This window comes from Oryctolagus cuniculus, chromosome 14 (assembly GCF_964237555.1).
Source record: "Oryctolagus cuniculus chromosome 14, mOryCun1.1, whole genome shotgun sequence".
Lineage (NCBI taxonomy): Eukaryota > Metazoa > Chordata > Mammalia > Lagomorpha > Leporidae > Oryctolagus > Oryctolagus cuniculus.
Genome location: NC_091445.1, coordinates 185,959 through 201,282, shown reverse-complemented (window position 1 = coordinate 201,282; position 15,324 = coordinate 185,959). Strand labels below are relative to the sequence as shown.

Genomic DNA, 15,324 nt, shown 5'->3' with positions numbered 1-15,324 from the left:
GTTAGGTAATACACACTTTTACATGGATACTTGTGCAAATACCAGTTTCTGTTGTGGGATGGGATCCGGGTGTTTATGGGAAGGTCAAGAATGTCGCAGATGCAACTGGTTGTAGTGCCTGTCCCTTAGGGAGCTGGACCAGAGAGAGTGGAAGATACTTGTGCAGTTTACTTCCAACTTAAAAATAAAGTATATATTTCTTTTTAACTAAAAAACTAAATATTTTGGAGGCTAGCCTTGTGGCACAGCAGGTTAAGCTGCTGCCTGTAATACCAGCATCCCATATGGATGTCTTACCTGTTCCACTTCTGATTCAGCTCCCTGCTAATGCACCAGGGAAAGCAGCAGAAGATGGCCCACGTACTTGGGCTCCTGCCACACATGGGAAACCTTGATGGATTTCCAGGCCCTTGGCTTCAGCCTAACCAAGCCCTGGTCATTTGGGGAGTAAACCAGTGGATGGAAGATTTAATCTCTCTCTCCTTCTCTCTCTGTAACTCTTACTTTCAAATAAATAAATCTTTTTTAAAAATCCTAAATATTTTCAAAAGAATAATTTTAAAAGGCATTTTGTTTAGTGATTACAATTTACAAAAGGCATGCATTTCAAGTTTATAGTGTAAGAGATCTTGCAATTCAAAGTTTCTGTTTTAGTGATCAAAGTCTTCATTTTCAAAGCCCACTTACTGTACCAGCCAATGAATGAAATGACACCCTTGGCCCTTGAGTGCCCTGAGCACTGCCCAAGCCAGACGGCACGAGGATCACTCCAGCCAGAGTTGACAGAGCTGCCTTACCCTGTGTCAGCCTTCTGAAGCACTGGGCAGTTGGAGGTGTCGCTACATGATTCAAGGCTTTATTTATTTATGTTCAACATTTTTTTAATGTTTACCATTTTAAACTTACTATGTTCCTTTTATTTGAAAGGCAGATAGACAGTGATAAACAGAGGTTTCCCATCTGCTGGTTTTCTCCACAAATGCCCACAACAGCCAGGCGGAAGCCAGGAGCTCAGTTGTAATCTGGGTCTCACAGGGCAGTGACCCAAGTACTTGGGCCATCATTTGCTGCTTTCCCAGATGCGTTACCAGGTATGCTGGAGTGGAAGGAGCAGAGGTGGGATTCAATCTCAGGCACTCAGATATGGGCTGGAGGTGTCCCAAGTGGCAGCTCAACGTACTGTACTACAGTGCTAGGTTGTTTTATTAATGTTTTATTATTAAAGTGCTGGGGTTGTTTCATTAATGCAATCCCTCACTCCCTGCATTTGTGTACTCTGCTTCTACCACCCCTGCTCATCTGTGTTCTCCTTATTCTTTGAGGCCTTTCCTCATACAAATATGTGACCTCCCGCACTGCTTTCTCGGACCAGGGCAGCCTCTTCCGTTGTCTACTTCCTGGCAGTATTGGTTTGCTTCTCACTGCTCATCTCCCCAGGGACCTGAAGAACTTACAGAGCTCCTGGGTTTTACATTGTGTTTTCCATAAAACTTGAGAGCAGGCATTTCGCCTCAGTTGCAGCACCAGCATCCCACATCACGGTGCTGGGTGTGAGTTGCAGCTCCGGCTCCTGACTCCAGCTTCCTGCCACTGCAGACCCCGGGAGGCAGCAGGGTGGCTCAGCACACTGGGGTCCCGCAGGGGAGAGGCCTGGGCTGAGTTCCCTGCTCCAGGCTTTGACGCAGCCCCAGCCTAGTCCCAGATGTCCTGGGCATTGAGGAGGTATGTGTGTATGTCTGCCTCTCATCTTCCCCTCTCTGCCTCTCATAACTGTAATTTGAAAGTACGTATCTTGAACACAGTAGATGCTGAAGAAACAGCAGTTAAAGTGTTTTCAGCTACAACAAAATCCTGCTCAAAATGGCCTAAGCAGTGGGGAAATCACGTTACTTCATAACCAGGGTAGGCTCCCAGGGCTGTTAACACAGCGGTATCCCTGTTCCCGGCGCCCATGGCTCTGCTGCTACAGGCCTGCGTGGAGAGACCCCTCAGCCAGCAGCCAGAGAGACAGCCAGGACTGTGGTCAGTTGCCACGGGGGGAAGGGGCCCTGGGAGGCGCTGTTTATCCATCCTTTGACATATATGCGACAAAGCCAGAACAGAAGCCTGGGGCCATTTTAGCTCTTTGCCTGAAAGCAGATTGGGCCACCCCCCAAGGGACTCCCAGGTCCCTGTGTTCCTAAACCAGCTCAGTCCCACACCCTGCATTCTTTTCCAGCTAACCCGCCCGCTGAGTGAAAAGCCTGGAAAAGCCGGCCTAGCGGCTCAGCTCCACCGGGGTCGCCGTGCGGACCCGGCCGGCCGTAGCTGCATTCTTGCTCTGCGTGCGCGGGCATCAGCCTCTGCGAACTTGCTCCCTTGGGGTGCTCTCGCTTTTGGCTGTGAACGTGTATGCACCCTGACTTTCCTAGGACCTGGGGGCTGCGCAGGGATGTATCGGGGGCCGCAGCGCCGGTGTGGTCTGAGGGCAACAGGGTGCGGAGTTCACAAACCGGTGCTGGGAGTGTTTCAGGTCCCGGGCTGAGACAGTTTGCTTTAGGACAAAGTGGCTGATCTGGAGTTGGGCACAGGGCAGCAAGTGACCCGATACCCGCTTTGATAGGGTGTTTTCAAAGCAAAACTGGCCGAACTAGTGCGCTTGCCTGGGGGTGACTGGGAGTTCTGTGGTCCCAATCCTGGGGGCCTCAGCCTCCTCAGTGGCTCAGAGCCGGGCCAGCAGGCGGGCCCCGGGCTGACTGCTGGCCTCCCTCTTGGGGAGACCCGAGTGAAAACAGCACCTCCCTCCTGGGGTCAGAGGCTTGGAGACAATGCAAAGCGCCCACACTCTTACCTTGCCCAGAACAGTGCCCAGCCTGGGTGCGGGCGGGGGAGACCTGCAGAGGGTCAGCCATGTGACCCTAAGGGATCTTCCGGCAAGCAGCGGCCCCTCGGCCCCTCTGGGGAGGTGGGGGCGAGGGCCCAGCTCATGTCAGTCTGGAACGCATGCTGACCGGGCACCTCCCGGGCAAGGCGGCGTCGGCTCAGAGCCCCGGGTACGAAGAGCAGAGGGTGCAGGTGCCCCGCGACCAGGAGTCCCGCAGACTCCCTGACAAAAGGGGGTTCGTGACCCACCGAGACCCTCTCATGAGTCAGTGGCTGGGCCTGGTGGGTCCCCGCATGGGACGGCCGGGACGCCCCCTCCCGCTCCTGGTCTCGTGGAGGGGAGCTGCTGGGGGCACCGAGGACCCGGCTCCAAGTGCGAAGGGGCGGATTCTGATGTTGTCGGGTGCACTTCTCGCTAGGGGCGAAGGGTGGCGGGGGTCATGGTATCCAGGGTGCAGTGGAATTGCTGGCAGTTTTTTAAGTGCCACTCCTGCGCTGGGACGTGGGAACAGCAGGTCGGAGGGAGCGGCCCCTGGTGGCTCCGAGTGGAGCCCTCGGGGCCGGGAAGGGAGACCCTGGCCCTGGGCGGGAGGCTGGTAAAGCGCGCGACCTAGTCTGCTTGGACCTGTCCGGAGCCCCGAGCTCGGCCACTGCCCGCACCCACCGCCCTAGCCCCGGCGGAGGCTGCACCGAGAGGCCACTCTGCCACGCCGCGGCTCCTCCCTCGTCCGCGTCACGGGGGCCCGGGCCGAGGGACAGCGGCACCCGCAGAGCGCGGCGCGGAGGCGGCGACAGCGCAGGGCGCGCGTGAGGCTGGTGGACTCCACGGCCGCGGGACTGGCGCTGGGGCTCCTCGCCCTCTCGTGAGTCAGTGGCTGGGCCGGGTGGGTCCCCGCGTGGGACGGCCGGGACGCCCCCTCCCGCCCCTGGCGACTTTCACTTTCCCACCGCGGGAACTTCGGGGCCACGTCCCTTTTGAGGAGGGACCTCGCCGGGGTCAGCGGGCGCCCGCGCTTGCCGGTAGCTGGCTGGCACAGGCGGTGGGCGGGCACCCTGCGTGTGCAGAGCGGACTTCTTGACCGGCGCCGGACGCTGCTCGGCCCAGACGCTGCGCCAGGGCGCGCGGCGCGCTCCTGGGAGACGCGTGCTCCGGCGGCCCAGGACCCTTCCCAGAGTGGGGCTCGCGGACGCACCCTTGGCGACAGGCGGGGGTTCCCACTGTCCTGGCCCTCGGGGGTCCGGCGGCGGCTCGGAGGAGCACGGAGCGCGGGGCATTGGCGTCCGCTTTTAAAGTCCAGGGCTGGACGCCCCCGCCTTTTAAGGCCGAGTTTCGTGCGGTGGAACCGGCAGCCGCCTGGGGGCGGACGGTGCGGGGCTGGCGGGCACCGCTGTGGTAACAGGAAAGCTCTCAGAGGCAGAGGCTGGGCAATGCGTCGTCCTGGTACTGCGTCGTGACCCCTTGGTCCCCCAGACCCGAGAACGAGCCCGGAGGCCGAGGGTGTGGTGGTGCAGTGGTTCGGAAGCCCCCGTGGTCCCTTGGTCGGCGGCGAGGAGTCCCCTTGCTCCACACCCGCCCCGACCCCGTGGGGTCTCGGAGAGTGAGCCGCCGTGGAGGGGAGCTGCTGGGGGCGCCGAGGACCCGGCTCCAAGTGCGAAGGGGCGGATTCTGATGTTGTCGGGTGCACTTCTCGCTAGAGGCGAAGGGTGGCGGGGGTCGTGGTATCCAGGGTGCAGTGGAATTGCTGGCAGTTTTTTAAGTGCCACTCCTGCGCTGGGACGTGGGAACAGCAGGTCGGAGGGAGCGGCCCCTGGTGGCTCCGAGTGCTCTGACCCCCGGGCCTTCCGGGACAGGGAGGAGCAGAGGGCAGCGAGGACCAGACGCGGAGGAGCCCGCTCCTGCTCAGCCCTTTAGAGCAGCGGGTGCTGGGGACACAACCCCGCTTAGGAGGAGTCCGACTGGCTCGGCAGGAGGCACCGGTGAAGGTGGCCCTGCACCCCAGGATGTGACAGGGGTGAAAGGGGGCACAGCCCAGGCTGGGAGCACTCGCGCCCCTAGCAGAGGCGAGCGGGAGGGGCGGGGGCTGGGGTGGGAGGGTGCAGCCTGCAGGGTGGGTGGCTTTGTGGCCCAGCGGGTTGAGCCACCGCCTGTGATGCGAGCAGAATATGTCTGAGTCCCGGCTGCTCCTCGGTACAGCTCCCTGCTGATGGCACCGGAAGCCGGCGGAAGATCCGCACTTGGGCCCCAGGTGGAGTTTGTGACCTCACTTGGGCCTGGACCATTTGAGGAGCGAACCAGTAGATGGAAGACACCTCTCTCTCTCTCTCTCTCTCTCCCTCCCTCCCTCCCTCCAAACCCTGCTTTGCCTTTCAAGTAAATAATTTTTTTTAAAGTAAGATCAGGATCCCATTAACTCCCAGTGGGAGCACCTGTCACCTGCCAAAGCTACCAGTGCTGGGTGCTGGGTGCTGGGTGCTGTAATGAAAGGGTCACTGGCCGCAGGAGTGTAGTGTAGCAAAGCAGATAACATCAACCTCGAAACTTTACCCAGCAGTTTAGATGTGTGGTTTTTAAAAATTAATTTGCATTGCTTTGCATGTCATTTTATATGCATTCCCATATGCCAGTAATTTTCCTAGTGGGAGCTTCAAGTCTTTACGAAAGTGAAATTTGTTGCAGTCCCAGTAGGCCCGTGGGCGTGGCAGGTTCAGTGTGGGGTTTGAGGGACAGAAGTGGATGCAGTATTTGCTATTTTCAGTGTGAGAAGCCAGACAATATTTGATAAAGGCAGACCACATCCTCCTGCGTCATCTTTGTGATCTGCACAGGAAATGTGGAAGGAGACCAAGGGAAAACCGTCTCAGTACACAGCCACAGAATGAGGCAGAAGTGGAAAGAGGCCGCTGCTGTGTGGAGCTGACCCAGAAGCTACGAGGGTCAGAGAGCAGAGTCCCTGCTGAGCCACGGGAAATTCCAGAGAGAGCTCACGCGAAACACAACCTGTGAGGCTAGAGAGCCACCAGGTTCTCTGTGGCTTGGACTCACGGAGAAGCAGGCCAGTGCTACAAAGAGCAGTGGACTCACGGAGAAGCAGGCCAGTGCTACAAAGAGCAGTGGACTTGGCCGGCGCCGCGGCTCACTAGGCTAGTCCTTGCCTGCGGCGCTGGCACACTGGGTTCTAGTCCCGGTCAGGGCGTCGGATTCTGTCCCGGTTGCCCCTCTTCCAGGCCAGCTCTCTGTTGTGGCCAGGGAGTGCAGTGGAGGATGGCCCAAGTGCTTGGGCCCTGCACCCCATGGGAGACCAGGAGAAGTACCTGGCTCCTGCCATCGGATCAGCGCGGTGCACCGGCTGCAGTGCGCTGGCCGCGGCGGCCATTGGAGGGTGAACCAACGGCAAAGGAAGACCTTTCTCTCTGTCTCTCTCACTGTCCACTCTGCCTGTCCAAAAAAAAAAAAAAAAGAGCAGTGGACTCACGGAGAAGCAGGCCAGTGCTACAGAACAGTGGACTCACAGAGAAGCAGGCCAGTGCCGGTTTCTGAGGGCTTCTCTGGGCACCAGCTGGGGGTGGGTTCCACGACCGCCCAGCTCTGCCGACTGAGCCTGGCACTCTGGTGGAGCCACCTCCACTCCTCTGGTGAATTGTGCTGTTTTGTTCTGGTGCTTGCTGGCTTCCTGTTCTACTGCAAAACTTGTGTCGCCTTCTGTCCTGGTTGAGGGTGAACTCAGGCGTAAAACCGCTCTTCAGGGTGGCTTCTCAGGACGGCAGAGCAGGGTGGGGTGGGCCTGCCTTGCTCCTGGAGTCTGAAGGGTGGACCCTGCTGCTGAGCCTGCTCCCAGTCTCGGCGTCGTGCGGCTGCACGATTATGCTGTCCAGTACTGGCTGGTTTTGTGTTTGGTTTGATTATTCTGCCCTATACTTTTTTCTTTTGGGAATCACATTCCGAACAAATGCAGCCTGCTAGACACTTCCCCGTGGATGCTCCTGTCCACCTGCATTTCTCCGTGTGGCACCAGTGCAGTCGATTCTTGTGCTTGTGTTTGTCTCTCTTTAGTTTCACCTTGCTCTGACCAGCTCTGTCCAGGTCCTGCAGAAATCTTCCCCAGCCAGTGAGTCTCACCTCTGTGTCCTCTGTCCGTTGGCTATTGACGTCCTGGCCGAAGAATGAGCAACGTGAACACCTTCATGAGGGGCCATTTTCACAGCTAGCGAGCCCCCGAAACTGGGCATCTTCTGCCGTCCTTGATGGACTGGTGTCCAAGGAGTCCCAGCCTTTGCATTGCTCCATCCTGAAGCCCACTCCCCAGGCTCTCTTCATGGGACTGCAGCTGTGCCCAGCATGGTTTTCCTCTCCCTGTGCTATTCGAGCTGCCAGCTCGGGGGTTTGTCATTGTTTTTCTTTTTTTGCAGGTAATACAAGGATAAGTTTCAGCTTATTCATAAGATTAAGATAAATTCCTAAGTTTCAAACTGACAGAAGCAAAAATTGTACCTTGAAATTTCTCTCCCCCAGATTGCGGTACTCAAGTCTTTAGCCAGGAGACTCAGGTTGCATCATATTTGAAAACATTTACTTAGGTTTCATATACTTGAAAGGCAGAGCTAGAGGGACAAAAATAATGAGAGAAGGAGAGGGAGATGGAGAGATCTTCCATCTGCTGATTCACTCCCCAAATGCCTGCAACAGCCGAGTTTGACCAGATTCAAGCCAGGAGCCTGGAACTCCATCCAGGTCTCCCATGTACATGACTCTTAAGGGAGTACGATTAGAAATGTAATTGCACTTAAAAAAAGCTTTGAAAGGCAAAAAGCGGAATGAGTTTATGGCAAAAATGCTTTTGGCTTTGGTTTCTAGAGCATGAAAAAGGGCCTGGAACAGCAGACTTTGAAGCTGTGACCTTTCTACAGGGCTAACCAAGCCCTCTCCTTACCCCTCCCCTGCGTGGAAATTCCAGTCTGAATCAGACTTCAGAATCTCAGTAAAGTGCACGTGAGCTTGCCTCCTCTGCGACGCTGTCAAACCTCCTGGTGTTCTCATCCCAGTGGCCCGCAGGGCGGGGGCAGTGCCTGCTGCAGGCAGAGGTCTGCGTAATCTTAGGGGCATCTCCCTGGGGTGGGGGCAGGTCTCCCCTATACCCTCCCAAGGCTTCTCAGCTGGGCCTGAGAAGAGAGCTAACACAGGAAGAACAGCAGGAAAGAGTGCAGGTCTGTTTGCTCCAAGCTGCGTGTGACAGAGGGCCTCGCAAGGAGGGGCAGGCCTGGTGATGCCCATGGACTGACCACTGCACGCTGAACTAGACAGAGTGGTAGATTAGGAAAATGTGACAAGGCCAGGTTAGCTGGGTGGGGGAGTGACCAGGAGGACAGGGGGTTGGGACAACTTGCACAGACATCTGGGAAGGACTGTGGCTCCAGGCCCAGACAGTGAGGTGATACTCTCATATTTCCTGGCACAATTCATCGCCTGCTTTTACGAAATAGCAGGAAGGGGGCTGGCATTGTGGTGTAGCATGTGAAGCCTGCTGTCTGTGATGCCAGAATCCCATGTGGGCACTGGTTTGAGACCTGGCTGCTCCGCTTCCCACCAGCTCCTTGATAAGGGCCTGGGAAAAGCAGCAGCAGGTGACCCAAGTGTTCAGGAGCCTGCACCCACATGGGAGGCCCATAGGAAGCCCCTGGCTCCTGGCTTCAGCGTGGCCCAGCCCTGGTTGTTTGGGCCATTGGAGGAGTGAACCAGTGGATGGAAGACCCCTTCCCCACCCCACTGCCTTTCAAATACATAATTCTTTAAAAAAAAAAAAAAAAAAAAGCAACAGTTCAGAAAAACAGAAGGTAGAATGGTGGTTGCAACAAAGACTTGAAGCAAGTAATACTTGGGAAGTGTAGACCTACAAAAAACAGCAGTGACACTAGACCAGAAAAGACGTTGAAGACAGTGCCGCTGGAAACACTAGGGGCTGGGCTTTGAAGGTTCTTAATCCCACATACTCGCTGTTGTCCCCATGACTCCCTTTTCTAAAAAGCCCTTTTAGTTTTGAAACACTTGGAGCCTGCAGACAAATTGTGAAAACAGGCCAGTGGTCCTGCGTGACCCCCCTCTAGCGTCCCCATGGCACCCTGAGGTTTTCTGAAATGGTCCCTGTTTGAACAGCAGCACCTGATCCGTGACCCAGACCGTCATCTCTCCATGCACCTGCCCCTTTTCCCTGCTGGAATGCCTGGGCATGAGTGCACACCTTCACCCTAGTAGCTATGCAGTCGGTGCCCCTGCCCTTTTCACAGACAAGGAGGCAGAGACCACCCAGAGCCAAGGCACCTTGTTAGCGGGGGATGTAGGATCTGTTTGCAGAGCCATGGACTGTGGATTCCCTACCCAGGTGCTGCACACCAAGGAGGTCAGGTGGAGAGGCAGGGAGGGGATGGGGCCAAGCAGGAAGGGGAGGGCAGAGTGGGTGCTCAGTGAGGCTCAGGGAGATGCAACACATTCCGGTCTGTGCCTGCACAGTGCTAACATCTCTTTCTGGAAAACTGGCTCTCTTGGGTCACTCTTGGGTCCCGCATTGGGTCACATGTCACGGGCTCCCAAGAAGGCAGCCAGTCTACCAGCTGACCTTCGGAGACCAAGCCTACCCCTGCCTCCTGCCCAGAGGTCCACCAGGAACTGAGCAGTGCTTAACTGAGACATGGTAAGCAGAGGCCTGGCTTTTGCCAACGCCAGAGTGAGTTTGGTACATCATGGCATCTGTGTTCCTTCAGCAGTCAGCCTAGAGCCTCCGTCTGCCTGCGTACAGATGGATGAGTTGCTCAGTGTATCTGAGACATGTATTTTTACACTTGGCTGTATATAGGATTGTACAGTTTGTATAGGTTAGACATTTCAGTCTGGTTTAAATTTAGTTTTGTTCTTGGCTGTGTGTGTTAAGGGTTACCCTTTTCAAAGTACAAGTTGTTAAAACATGGAAAAGCTTATTTTTCTTGCATAACAAAACCTGGGAGTGTTTGATGCTGTTGATCCAATGGCTGGAGGGTCTGGGGTTGAAGTCTCCAACGCTGTCTCTGTCGGTTCCTCCTGGGCCCAAGGTGGCTGCTGCAGCTCTCGCCCTCATGCTGCTTTTGGGGTGGAGAAGTGGAACAAAGGGCATTCTGCACACCTGGAAGCTGAGTGCCTTTGAAGACCGTCCCTGACCTCTCACGTTGTGTGTCACTGAGCAGCATTGCCTGATCCATCATTCATGATGGACGTAGAGAAAAGCGTCTTAAAAAGCAGGCTGCTTGGCCTAGTGGTTAATCTGGTTCAGTTCCCACATCTCACACTGGAACGCCGGGTTCAGTACCCAGCTCTGCTCCCTCATTCCAGCTTCCCTCAGGGCAGGTCTCGGGAGGCAGCAGCGATGGCTCATGTAGATGAGTGTGTCACCCACATGAGACCCCTGGGATGAATTCCCAGGTCCTGCCTTTGGCTCCAGCCATGAGTGTTAAGAGCATCTGGTGCGTAAGTAAACCAGTAGATGGGAGCCCTCTCTGTCTCACAATGAGTAAGTTTTTTTATTTTAAAAATTAAAAACCATAGACACATTTCTGCCGCCAGTGATCAAGGGGTTCCCTCAGTCAAGGAGACTTGGAGGGCAGAGGTAGGAAGGCGACTGATGTTTGTGTCTGGATTTCAGCTGCCTGCCTGTTTTGCACCAGACCATGTGGTGCAGCATCACAGTCCAAGAGTGTGAGTTCATGTACAGTTAGTGTGTGTGTTTGCTCCGGTAGCTTTGTGTATGGTTGGTGTACACATTCACTCAGATTGTCGCTCGTGAAGTTGGCATACACATTTTCTCAGTTTGTTTTGTATACAGTTGGCATACACATTTGCTCACATCATTCTGTATACAGTTGGTGTACACATTCACTCAGATTGTTGCTCGTGAAGTTGGCATCCATGTTTACTCAGATTGTTTTGTATACAGTTGGCATCCATGTTTTCTTGGATTGCTTAGAATACAATTGTACACACTGACTCTGATTGTTTTGCATACAGTTGGTATTCATGTTTGCTCAAATTTTTATTTTTTTGTAACTATTCCATTTTAAAAGCAAATTTCAAAATACACCAATGTCCACATAATAGAAGAAACCACTTAAAATAGTATTTTGTTTCTATAATGACTAGTGCCTTTCTTTTTCTTTGGTGTTTAGCAAAATGCTTTATGTACAGTTAGAATTCAGCATGTTTGTTGTGGTAAGAATAATACAATTATTTTGCACAGAAAAATGAAGTCTGTGATAATTACATAATATTTACAGTAGACATTTCACATAGTTGATCAGTGGATGTACTATAAAACAAAAGACGTGAAAGATTTGTGAATAATTTTTAAATCTATAAAATAAAGAAATCCAGCTAATTTGTTGGATCCAGCTTTGCTGTTAATGTTGCCTCTTCAAGAGTGTGTAGGTGTATATTTACAGAGATTTTATATGTGCCCATATAGATACCTGTATATATTCTCTCTCTCTCTTCCTCTCTGTCTCCCTCTCTGCACACACATACACATACACACATGAACTAAATCATATCTTCTGATTCACATTCTGTTTCCATGCATGTTTTCTTTCATTTCTTTTTTTATTTATTTGTTTTAATTTTTAAGATAAACAAATTTCATGTATTTAATATATGCAGATTTAAGAACCTAGTGATGCTCGCCATCCACGTTCCCACCCTTCTTCCTCCTTCCTCGCTTATTCCTCTCCTAATGTTTACAGTGATCTACTTTGTTTACTTTGTACTCATAAGATTAACCCTAAACTAAGTAAACTAAGTTCAACAAATACTAAGAAGAAAAAAACACTGTTCCTCAACAGTAGAGACAAGGGCTGTAAACAATGTCTATTTCACTCCATTACATTACAGTTTTTGGTGCTCTATTGGTTACCACAGATCAGGCAGAACATGGGATTTGTCTTTTTGGGACTGGCTCTTTTCACTAAGTTGCACCCATTTTGTTGCAAAAGACAGGATTTCTTTTTTCTTTTTGCAGCTGAGTAGTGTTCCACTCTATATTCCACTTTGTTGAGTGTTTCCTTTGCCTGCCGAAGCCTCTAAGCTTGATGTAATTCCATTTGTCTATTTTGGCTTTGATTGCCTGTGCTTCTGAGATCTTTTCCAAGGATTGTCCTAGCCACTGTCTTGTGGAGTTTCCCCAACATTCTTCTCTAGTAATTCGGTGCTGTTGTAGATTTAGCTCCTTGATCCATTTTGTGTTGATATTTGTATCTCTCCTTCCCAATTTATATCCTTTTGTTCCTTTCTCTTGCCTAATGGCTCTGGCCAAAACTTCCAGAACTATATTGAATAGCAATGATGAGAGTGCACATCCTTGTCTGCTTCCAGACCTTGGTGGGAATACTTCCAACTTTTCTCCATTCAAATTGATGCTGGTGGTGGGTTTGTCATGGATTGCCTTGATTGGATTGAGGAATGTTCCTCAATGAGGAATGTTCCCAGTTTGTTTAAGGTTTTTATCATGAAAAGATGTTTATCAAATGCTTTCTCTGCATCTATTGAGATAATAATATGGTTTGTCTTCTTTGGTTTATTAATGTGATGTGTCATGTTTATTAATTTTCATATGTTGAACCATTCCTGCATACCAGGGATAAATCCCACTTGAACCAAGTTATTTGATTCAATTAACTAGTATTTTCTTGAGGATTTTCCATCTATGTTCATCAGGGATAGTTCTCTTTCTCTGTTGTACCTTTTTCTGATTTAGGAATTAGGATGATGATGGCTTCATAGAGGAGTTTGGGAGGATTCTCTCCCTTTAAATGGTTTCGAATAGCTTGAGAAGGATTGGAGTTAGTTGTTCTTTAAATGTCTGGTAGAATTCAGCAGTGAAGCCATCTGGTCCTGGGCGTTTTTCTTTGTAGGGAGAGTCTGTATTACTGATTCAATCTCTGTCTTGGTTATTGGTCTTTTTAGATTTTCTGTGTCTTCATGACTCAATTTTAGTAGATTGTATGTGTTCAGGAATCTGTCCATTTGTTCTAGATAATCCAGTTATTGGCAAACAACTGTTTGTAGTAATTCCTGATGATTCATTTTATATCTGTTTTCTCCTTTGTTACATCTCCTCTTTCATCTCTGATTACTTTAATTTGAGTCTTCTCCCTCCTTTTCTTTTAGTTAGCTGGGCCAGTGGTCTATCAATTTTGTTGATTTTTTTTTTTTTTTCAAAAAAAAAAAGCTCTTCATTTCACTGATCTTTTGTATTCATTTTTGGTTTCAATTTTGTTTATTTCTTCTCTAATTTTAATTATTTATTTCTTCCTACTAATTTTGGGTTTGATTTGTTACTGTTTTTCTAGGTCCTTAAGATGTGTTGATAGCTCTTTTTTTTTTTTTTTTTTGACAGGCGGAGTGGACAGTGAGAGAGAGAGACAGAGAGAGAAAGGTCTTCCTTTGCCGTTGGTTCACCCTCCAATGGCCGCCGCTGCAGCTGGTGCACCGCGCTGATCCAATGGCAGGAGCCAGGATCCAGGTGCTTTTCCTGGTCTCCCATGGGGTGCAGGGCCCAAGCACCTGGGCCATCCTCCACTGCACTCCCTGGCCATAGCAGAGAGCTGGCCTGGAAGAGGGGCAACCGGGACAGAATCCGGCGCCCCAACCGGGACTAGAACCCAGTGTGCCGGCGCCGCAAGGTGGAGGATTAGCCTATTGAGCCACGGCGCCGGCTCGATAGCTCATTTATTTGGTACCTTTCCAATTTCTTAATGTAGGCACCAATTGCTATCAACTTCCCCATTAATACTGCTTTTGCTATATCACATAAGTTTTGATATGTTGTATTGTCATCTTCATTTATTTCCAGAGATTTTTTTCATTTCCCTTTTGATTTCTTCTGTGACTCACTGTTCATTCAGGAGCATGTTGTTCATTCTCCAGGTGTGTCCATATGTTCTAGAGATTGTTGACTTGTTGGTTTCCAGCTTCATTCCCTTGTGGTCAGAAAAGATGAATGATATGATTTTGATTTTTTGGAATTTGCTGAGACTTCTTTTGTGGCCTAGAGAAAGTTCCATTCACTGATGAGAAGAATGTGTATTCTGCAACCGTGAGATGAAAAGTTCTATAGATATCTGTTAAGTCCATGTGGTTCATAGTGTCGGTTAGCTCTTGTTTCCTTGCTGATTTTCTGTCTGGTTGATCTGTCCATTGATGAAAGTGAGTATTGAAGTCTCCCATTACTATTGTGTTGGAGTCCATGTCTCCCTTTAGATCCGTTAACATTAGTTTTAAATAGTGAGGTGCCCTGGCATTGGACGCATATACATTTATTATAATCACATATTCCTGTTGAACTGATCCGTTAATCATCACATAGTGACCTTCTTTGTATCTTTTGACAAATTTTCCGTTAAAGTCTATTTTGTCTGATGGAAACACCAGCTCTGTTTTGGTTTCTGTTAGCATGGACTATCTTTTTCCATCCTTTCACTTTCAGTCTGCATGTATTTCGTTTCTGCTGGTGAAGTGTGCTTCTTATAGGCAGCAAATAGATGAGTCTTTTTTGTTATCCATTCAGCCAATCTGTGTCTTTTAATTGGAGAATTTAGGCTATTTACATTCAAGACTACTATTAATAAGTAATGATTTGGTCCTGCCATTTTTCCATAAATATTCCTATTGTTTGCCTTGGATTTCCTTTGTAATTTTACTGGGAGATTTTCTGCCTTCACATTGTTTAAATATGATGGCCATCGTTCTATGTTTCTGTGTGTAGCACATTCTTAAGAATCTTTTGTGAGGCTGGATGAGTGTTGTCAAAGTCTTTCATAAATGAGAGCTTTGAAGGGTACAGTATTCTGGATTGACTTTTTTTTTCTTTTATGCTTTGGACTACATGTCTCCATTCTTTTCTAGCCCAAAGAGCTTCTGATGAGAAATCAGCTGAGAGTCTAGTTGGGGACCCTCTGAAAGTAAGCTGGCATTTCTCTGTGCACATTTTAGAATCTTTTCCTTATGCTTTACTGCTGACAGTTTAATGACAGTGCGTTGTGGTGAAGATCTTCTCTGGCCATATCCGTTAGGAGTTCTGCATGTTTCCCATATTTGGACATCCCTTTTTTCCTCCAAATTGGGGAAGTTTTCTGTAATTATTTCACTAAAAAGGCCCTGTAATCCTTTCTCTCTTTCAGGAACTCCTATGACCCACATGTTGGGTCATTTGTAGTATCCCATAAATCTCCAACACTGTTTTTAATTTTTCCAATTTCTTTCTTTTTTTTTTTTTTTTTTTGGTCTGAGTGAAAAATTTCCACAGATTTGTCTTCTAGCTCCAGTATTCTTTTTTTCTGCCTCACCCAGTCTGTTGTTAAGCCTTTCTACCACATTTGTTATTTGATCTATTGAAATCTTCTTTTCTAATATTTCATTTTAAACTCAATTTCACGGGAAAAATTTTCATTCAT

The 15,324-nt window shown here is 50.1% G+C and overlaps 1 protein-coding gene across 1 annotated transcript in view; it reads left to right on the top strand.

Annotated features, from left to right (window-relative positions):
* The first annotated feature begins 523 nt into the window (after positions 1 to 523).
* GCNT4 (glucosaminyl (N-acetyl) transferase 4) overlaps positions 524 to 15,324 on the top strand; it is a 32,049-nt gene continuing 17,248 nt past the window's right edge. Inside the window, exon 1 of the mRNA XM_070056289.1 lies at positions 524 to 3,725. The gene's annotated coding sequence lies outside the window, so the exon portion shown is untranslated. The remainder of the gene's footprint in view (positions 3,726 to 15,324) is intronic.